Here is a 7783-nt window from a genome sequence, read left to right on the forward strand (position 1 = left end):
AAATAGTCTAAATAATTTGAGATTGCCGCTGCAGCTGGAAACAGGGAAAACATATAACAGCTACAAACCACGTTAAAATTGCATTCATTAAATCATAACAATAATAAAATGGTGACTAATTTAGCAAGGTAATGAAACACCTATAAATCTCCCAGCAGGTAGCCCAAGTAATTTCCTGTAATTTTACTTAGATGCTGATAGGTCATTAAAAATAGCATATTTGCTTAATGTGCATTCATTTTTTTTGCTGAATTCTGCATCTACCATCGATTCGTTCCAATATAGGAAAACATGTTTCGTGATTCTGCCGCCTGCTGTACGGTTTGTTCCTGTGCTAGGAAGGGAATGGTTATTGTTTGTAGTTTAAATGCACCAGTGTGCATTATCCTCCTGCGAACTGCTATTACATAGCAAGTGATTACTCTTCAAGAAGGTGTTGTATTGGGTTTAAATATTCTTGACGTCTTGAGTCGCGAAAGGCGCAACAAAACTCTTTGTTGGGTTGCTGTAGTTAGATTTGGGAAAACTTCAAAACGCATTTGACATCGCTACATTGGCGGACTGTGATCTCATCAGTTCCAGTAACCCATGCACTTAGCACGAACTGCTTTCTGTTTTAGCAATGCCTTTCGCCAGTCACTGCTGGTTAACAATCTCGGGAACAGCCACTTGTTTGATAAATGAGGCTTGACTGTGTGGCGGAGGGCGTTTCTTGTCTGGGAAACGAGTTAGCACGACCTCTGAGGCCCGAACCGTGACTGTCCCCCTTCACGGAAGACAGCACCTCCAACCTCTGAATAAGGAAGCAATATGATCTTTAATACACCGCGTGGGCATCCAAGAAGCCCCCAAATCCCAGCCTCTGTGTGAAGCGGAATTTGCCAGGAAAATGTATCACAGGACCAATGTTGCAACACCAAAACTTGGCGTGCATTCAGTTCAGGAGACTTTTCATTTGATTTTAGTCTCCCCTCTGCCCACATCCTCATCAATAAACTGTACTTGAAAAACAAAAAAACAACTCGGTTTTAAGACCGTTGTTGCTTTTCGATTTCTGATATGTGTAAAATCCGCCGGCTTCAAAAACCTGCAGTGGAAGGGAAACGAAAATATTTGCAAAATAATATTCCACCGCGCAACATGTTACATAAAGTGTTTCCCTTCAGTGGCGGTTACGCAAGGTGGGTTTTTTTCCCCCTGGTAAGGATCCAATGGACGCATTGTGCTGCTGCTGGTGTTACAGCGAAGCTGCATTGCAAAAACAAATCTCAGCCGCTACTGACTAACGTGGCCAAGTTTCATCCTCTCAGGAACGCCCATTTAACCGGCGGGGGGGGGGGGGGGGGGGGTGGACCAGTCAGTGGAAAATACCCCCTTTTTTCTTAAAATGACAATGTTTTGCTTCATCAAGTCATACTGAGAGAAAGCCGACACTTTTGCCCAGGCGATGCAAGAAGCAGATTAATTTTCACAGATACATCCACTCATTTTTGAATGCACATTTCTTTCCACTTTGATTTGTTCAGTAAAACTAAACCTTCAGCACTTACTTCCAAACACCCGCCTAGTTTTACTTTACAAGTCACTTTTTTATATGTTTTGTTGAGCCGTGCTATTTTTTTAAGTGGGCCCGGCCAATACAGAGCACTGATTTGTTAAGGATTAAAAATAGCAAGTTGCAATTTATTGAGCATGGATGTCACTTGTAATACAAATGATAGGACATGAAGCTTCCGGGAGAAATATACTTCTATTAATATTGCCGCAGGGGGAAAACATCTGAAGTTAATGTTAAAAGTGCCGGATACTTTCAGAACTGTTTTCTACAGTTAAGAGCAGTATGAACGGTCGCATGTTCATTGGAAACTTTTAAGTTCTCGGAAGGTCTCCACCAGGTATATCAGGATGCTGTAATAAATTAGAAAATAATATTAATTCATCGCAGTAGGTTAATGCAATGCCTATTGAGCGCACAGTCATAAACTGAATACTGGAAAGTTCAACAGTTAGTAGTGTCGTTCGAGTGTTTTACAAGATGGGATAAATTATGCCTGGAATGGGGGCGTATCTTGTCGGCGGTTTTGGTTTCAAACTGTTAACCTCGTCGTGTTGGCTTTAGTGGGAAGGGGACTTTCACCTTTAAATAATCGAAGTCCCATCGCTGGCCAGAGCCAGCAGCGAGACAGTGCAACTTGGAATGAATGGCAAGCAGGAAATGTCTTCACAGGTCGTAAACCCGAGCAGCAAAAGAAGTGACCTGTCAGGAAATTACCTAACCCCACTGCTTACTTAGAACGAAACCCTAAACGCTGTGGCAACTTAATGGGAGAGGGAAATTGAGACCCTCTTGATATCATAAGGAAGAGAAACTCTAAGAATAAAAAAGAACATATAAATTTAAAAAAATCTTCTTCCACGTTCTCGGTATTCAAAGACGTTACCTCAAACAGCCCACACTGACAGATCCGGTTGTGATTCAAATACATTTGTTCCCCATCAGAACCATCAAGTCGGGGTCCACTCTTATTAAAGACGAAAGGTTTAATATTAGCACAGATATTATCTTGAAATAGTCTATTCAACTCAAATGGGCAACAAATTAGCAATAAATCAATTAATGGGCTGCAACACAATCATTTTCCGAGCTCCATTTACCATACTGTATCATTGATACATCTCCCCGTCGTCACTGCCTGGGTCCAAAATGCAGGGCTGTGTGGGAAGCAGTTTCGGTTTCAGATTCAGGATAGCGAAGGAGGAGATTAAATGTTCACTTACTGTAAATCAACCTGAGAGAGAAAAAAGAAATCGTAAAAGTGTATTGGTCCAAAGTGGTATTGTGTTGTTAGTTAATAAGTTAGGTGCTGCTTAAACAAAATGATGTCTTTTCTTGGAGAATCGGCTTGTAAACTGTGGCGTTCAAATAGCTATCTCAAAGAAGTTGTTAGACAAGCAGACAGCCTCCAGCTAATTGAAACAAAATAACCGTGTGGGGATGTTTAACATTCACAGCTTAACACCAGACCCGAAATGTTAAATACTGTGCCAGTTACCGTGTCATGTTAGGGTTTATGTGCAGCTCTGAGGACAGGTAACTCGCGAGAAATGAAGAGTAGAGCGCGGACTGCAACAGCTGGGAATCTAAACATTTCAATCACTTTGCAATTTATTGTAGCTGATCAAATTGTGTTCTCCAATTAAATTAATCTTGCTCATCCAGCAAACTGGACATGGTGGAAATCACAGTTCGCTTAAAAATAGTTCAGGAGTTAAAACAAAAGATCACTTCATGGTTACACAGGGATTTGTTATTTATGTCTTAAAATTTCCTTTACAGAGTTCCTTGCCGCACCAGGTTAACACTGTGATTACGAATTTTCAGGTTATTTCAAAATAGGGCTTGAAAGGATTTGCATACGTTTCACCCTCCGGAGAATTGATACATCTGCATCTGTACCGCCGGATGAATGATGTATGCTTGTGTTGGACATTTCGATGTGGCTGCTCCGGTGAGGTGCCATTTCAGGGTGTAATTTACAAAGGATGCAATTTGGGGTTGTTTAAAGTGTTAACTGAAATGGCGCTTTATTTTGAGAGCCTGTGGGACGATCGAATTACCGGGATATTATTGAAATGTTGACGGATCTCGTCACTAGCGATGACAATCAGCACAACTTTTGTTGGCCAGGGTGAAAACATTCTTTTTCACGCAACTTTGGTGAGGAATGTTGAAGTGAGAAGTGTTCTTCACTACCTTTCGCTGTCGTATGAGGTAGCTACCGTTTCTTCCTGAATGCGACCAGCTTTTCGTAACGGTGCAGATAACAGAATCTGGAATTTGTTTCGGGAGCATCCGTTTATCTGACCTCTGCAACTAGGATGTTTAAAATATAAATATTACATGGAAAATCGATCTGCAATGTCGTCAAATGGCTCTGATTTCAATACTAGTATCCATCAAGCTTACAAATCTACTCACTCAAATCTCTAAGTAGTCAATTTGCAAGACAAAATCTAGATGCGGGAATAAGACTGTATATCCGATAACGGGGCAATTATAGAGTTTTAACTCGAACAATTTCATGATCAGTAGATTAACAGTATTATCGTATAGCATAATAATTTTACACCACATACCTTGAAGATCAGTATTCCACTTTCACATAAAACGTATTAGAAAAAGGACAGGTTGATTTGATTAACTAAATGCACGTTCATGCGTGAATAACAAAACGGCGGGATTGGGGGTGGGATTGGTAAAAATTACAATTTAATGCGAAAGTATAACATCAGATTAGAATATATGTCGATCTGCATTTGCAGCGAAATGCCCTGGTCATTTCACGCCTCACTGAGTTCCCACTGTCGTCTGCTTGTTCTCAGGTGATTTGAACAAGAGTTCAATCTGAACAGTTGATGTGAACTTCCACAAGATAGAGTTTTCAGTCTCGTTTTCGTTTCTAGCAGGACTACCTACACTGTATTGGCTCAAAACATTTTTCACTGACCAAACTTCAGAGATTATGTGGAAGAATAAAATGCAAAGCTGCGGTTCATTCAGTTGCACTCGTGGTTTGCTGTGAGGAAAGATTTGGGAAAAAACTTGATGATGTTCGTAACGGAGAAAACTCTCTCAAGTGTTTTCTGGCTCTCATTTTCGGATTTTGACTGCAGGCCCCAGAGCTGACAAATAAACTCTAATTTATCCTCACCTACTTGGGCATTTCTTCGTGTGCTTACGGTTTTGTTTTGCATTTCCTATTGTATGTCGGATAAAGCTGGTTGGTTGGCATTGTGACATGGTTACCACTTAGAAAAAATCCTTCTGTTTTATCCCATGGAATTAATTTGAAGAACAGGAGGATTATCCATGTTGAGCTGGCAACGTCTATACCTCAATTAAAATCACTAAAATAGATATCTGCTCATTATTGCCATTCTCGAGGAAGTTGCTGCCCACACATTGGCTGCTGTTTGCTAAAACAGTAACAGTAACTATACTTCAAAAGTATTTCAATGTTTGTAAAATGCTCTGCAATGCAAAACAAGACATTCTTTCTCTTGTTTATTCTAACTTAATATTTCAACATGAATTATTTTATCTCCTATCAAAAACTTTAAACGTCATATATTATTTATCCAAATAGGATTTGCCATAATTTGTTTCCTATTCCCAATATTCAAAAACAATATGCTGAATATATCGTAATGTGTTTGATTTTGGCATCGGGAATTCATTTTTCTGAATTGTACTTTAATAAATGAGTAATTCCATGTGATTTTTAAAACAATCTACTTATAACTGTGCTGACAAATCAGGCTTTCATCAATTCTATATAATTTGATCGCTTTCTTGATATGCAAGTATGACTGAGCCATGACATATGCACCACATGACACTTGTCCCTTCAAAATATTTTAAAAAGACACATTATAATTTTATAGAGGAACCACTGCCCTAGGCTGCAATACTGTACACCAATACTGAAATATTTTAATTGTTGCCTTGGATTTATGAACATTTCCATGTGAAATTTATACATTTTTTGGCATTGGATTTGAAATTAATGATTCTTTAGTTTGATGTAAAATTTAAAACTTTAAATAATTCAACTTCTATTTGTTCGCTTTATTTTGAACAGATATACATTTCACACATATATAATGATGCCATTTAAATGTGCTGTTTGATCTTGTTTGAAGGCAATTTTAATCTTTGTTAAGAATTTGCACTGTATAGCATTTAGTTTTCAATCAACTAAGTTTTTGGCTCATGATTGGAGTTGACATGTCCATCTGAAAACTAGATGAAAATGTCATCATGGTAATGTGAGATATCATTCTAAATCTGTGAAATGATTCAGTTTTGTATGGACATTATTTACTGCATACTTTTGGCGTGATGTAGTTTATACATCTTCATGATTGAAAAGGAGGACTATAACTGAGGAATAAAGTTGGCAACCAAATGGTACATTGCATTTTGGCAAACACCATGGCGTCACTTTGAGGATGTAATTTATTTTGCACTATTAACAAATAAATGACCTATTGATTCTTTGCTCACACAACAAAATTGACATTTTGCATATTTGTGGATGAAGAATGAACAGAGCTTGGTGGATTTGACCCTATGGTCAAATTATTTTGACTAATTCAAAATCCTTTCATATTCAGTGTTAAAATCAGGCCTGTATACAACCCGGCATTGCTGGCTCTGCATTGTGTATGCAGATACTGGAAAACAGTACACCAAAGAATGGTGGAGACTTGTTAATGTTCTTTGCATATGTAAGACTACCCTTCTTCATCTAAGTGTTCCGAGTGAAGTTACATTGAAGCACTTCATCTAGATATTATAGTTGAATACATTCAAAAAAATCCTTTGCCTGGCAACCAAGAAAAACAAATGCATTTATTAACATTATATTAATGTATTTTTCAAATGCTTGCAATTTTCAACCTTGTATTTTTTTTCATCTAAAGTGTTCTTAGGTTACTTGCTTCCTTAGTTACTTAGAGACTGTGTGAATGGAAGAGTTGCTGCACTGGATCCTGTGTTATTGCTTCAAAGTAGATGTTGTATTTTAAATCTGGGACATATGTTAGCGTATTCCACAGCAGCACTAATATGTAATTAATATTTTCACAGCTGACACTGACTAAATTTGACTTCAATTTCAGTTATGAGTTATTCAATCCATCTCCAGTGTTGAAATTACAACAGGCCGTTTTGCCTTTGGGCATAACACAAGTTCTGCATTGTTCACTCAGCCCTTCATCTTATTGGTCTAGAAAATGAAATAAAGGGAAACTATGTTCCAGTGTTTTTCATATTCCACATCTTGCCAATATCCAAGAAGCTGTTATTATCACTCAAGAGCTTTCTTTAGTTCTGTCTGAATGAAAAGCACACTTTATTTTACCATTTAGAATCTAATATAAGTTGGCATATCATGCAAATGCTAAGCCTCGTGTATAAAATACCCAAAGCATTTTTAATGTTTATAGTTTAAATGTTTTAAAATTGGTGTCAACAAATCATGATAAAAGATGTGTCTGTTCTCCTCCTCTATATTTGGTTCTTTACTGCAATTTACAACACAATTTTAAAGTTAAGCAATACTTTTGTGTGAAATTTTGCAGCTTTGTAGCAATGGGGAATTTAGGTTACAATCTTTCAATTTCTAAACACTATTTGTCACCATTCAGTATGATAGTGAAGGTCAACCTATAAGGTCTGTCAAAATGCAACAATACATGCATTTAACATGGTATCACAGTGAACTTGCAGGAAATGGATCTTATGGTTTGAGTCTTCACTAAAATGTTACCACTGACAAAGGCGGCTCACTGGAAATTGATTTTAAAAAGTTATTGCTTAATAAACACATATTTAATATGATACAGCATCTCTAATTTCAAAGTAATGCTCTGGTTCACAAATTATGAAATTAACCAAAAAGAGATTCTCCCATTTTAATCCCCAGCAGGTCATTTAATAATTCACATTTAATAGTTTATTTTAAATTAGATAACACTTACATCAAGTTCTGTTCAAAAAAGGATACTGCAGGGTTAAATATTCTCATTAACAAGTTCTTTAGAAGGACATTATCATAAACCACAAACTTCTATGCCACTATTCTGGTTTTGATAATTGACAGGCCGGGAAAGAAAAAAACACTTTTACCTTGCAAATCATATCCTGCATTTTTTTTATTTATTCCATATGACAAAATAGTAACCTAGACTAAGACATCCATTTCAATCAGTAGATGTG

At 37.4% G+C, this 7783-nt stretch overlaps 1 long non-coding RNA gene across 1 annotated transcript; it reads right to left on the reverse strand.

Moving 5' to 3' along the window:
• Nucleotides 1-1378: 1378 nt before the first annotated feature.
• Nucleotides 1379-4990, reverse strand: LOC140477264 (uncharacterized). Its single transcript, XR_011960690.1, has 5 exons — nt 4138-4990; nt 3755-3874; nt 2656-2789; nt 2442-2522; nt 1379-1908 (listed from the first exon to the last, which is right to left on the reverse strand). It is a non-coding gene; the product is annotated as an uncharacterized lncRNA (long non-coding RNA).
• Nucleotides 4991-7783: the final 2793 nt, after the last annotated feature.

This window comes from Chiloscyllium punctatum, chromosome 5, assembly GCF_047496795.1.
Source record: "Chiloscyllium punctatum isolate Juve2018m chromosome 5, sChiPun1.3, whole genome shotgun sequence".
NCBI classification, from domain to species: Eukaryota; Metazoa; Chordata; class Chondrichthyes; order Orectolobiformes; family Hemiscylliidae; genus Chiloscyllium; species Chiloscyllium punctatum.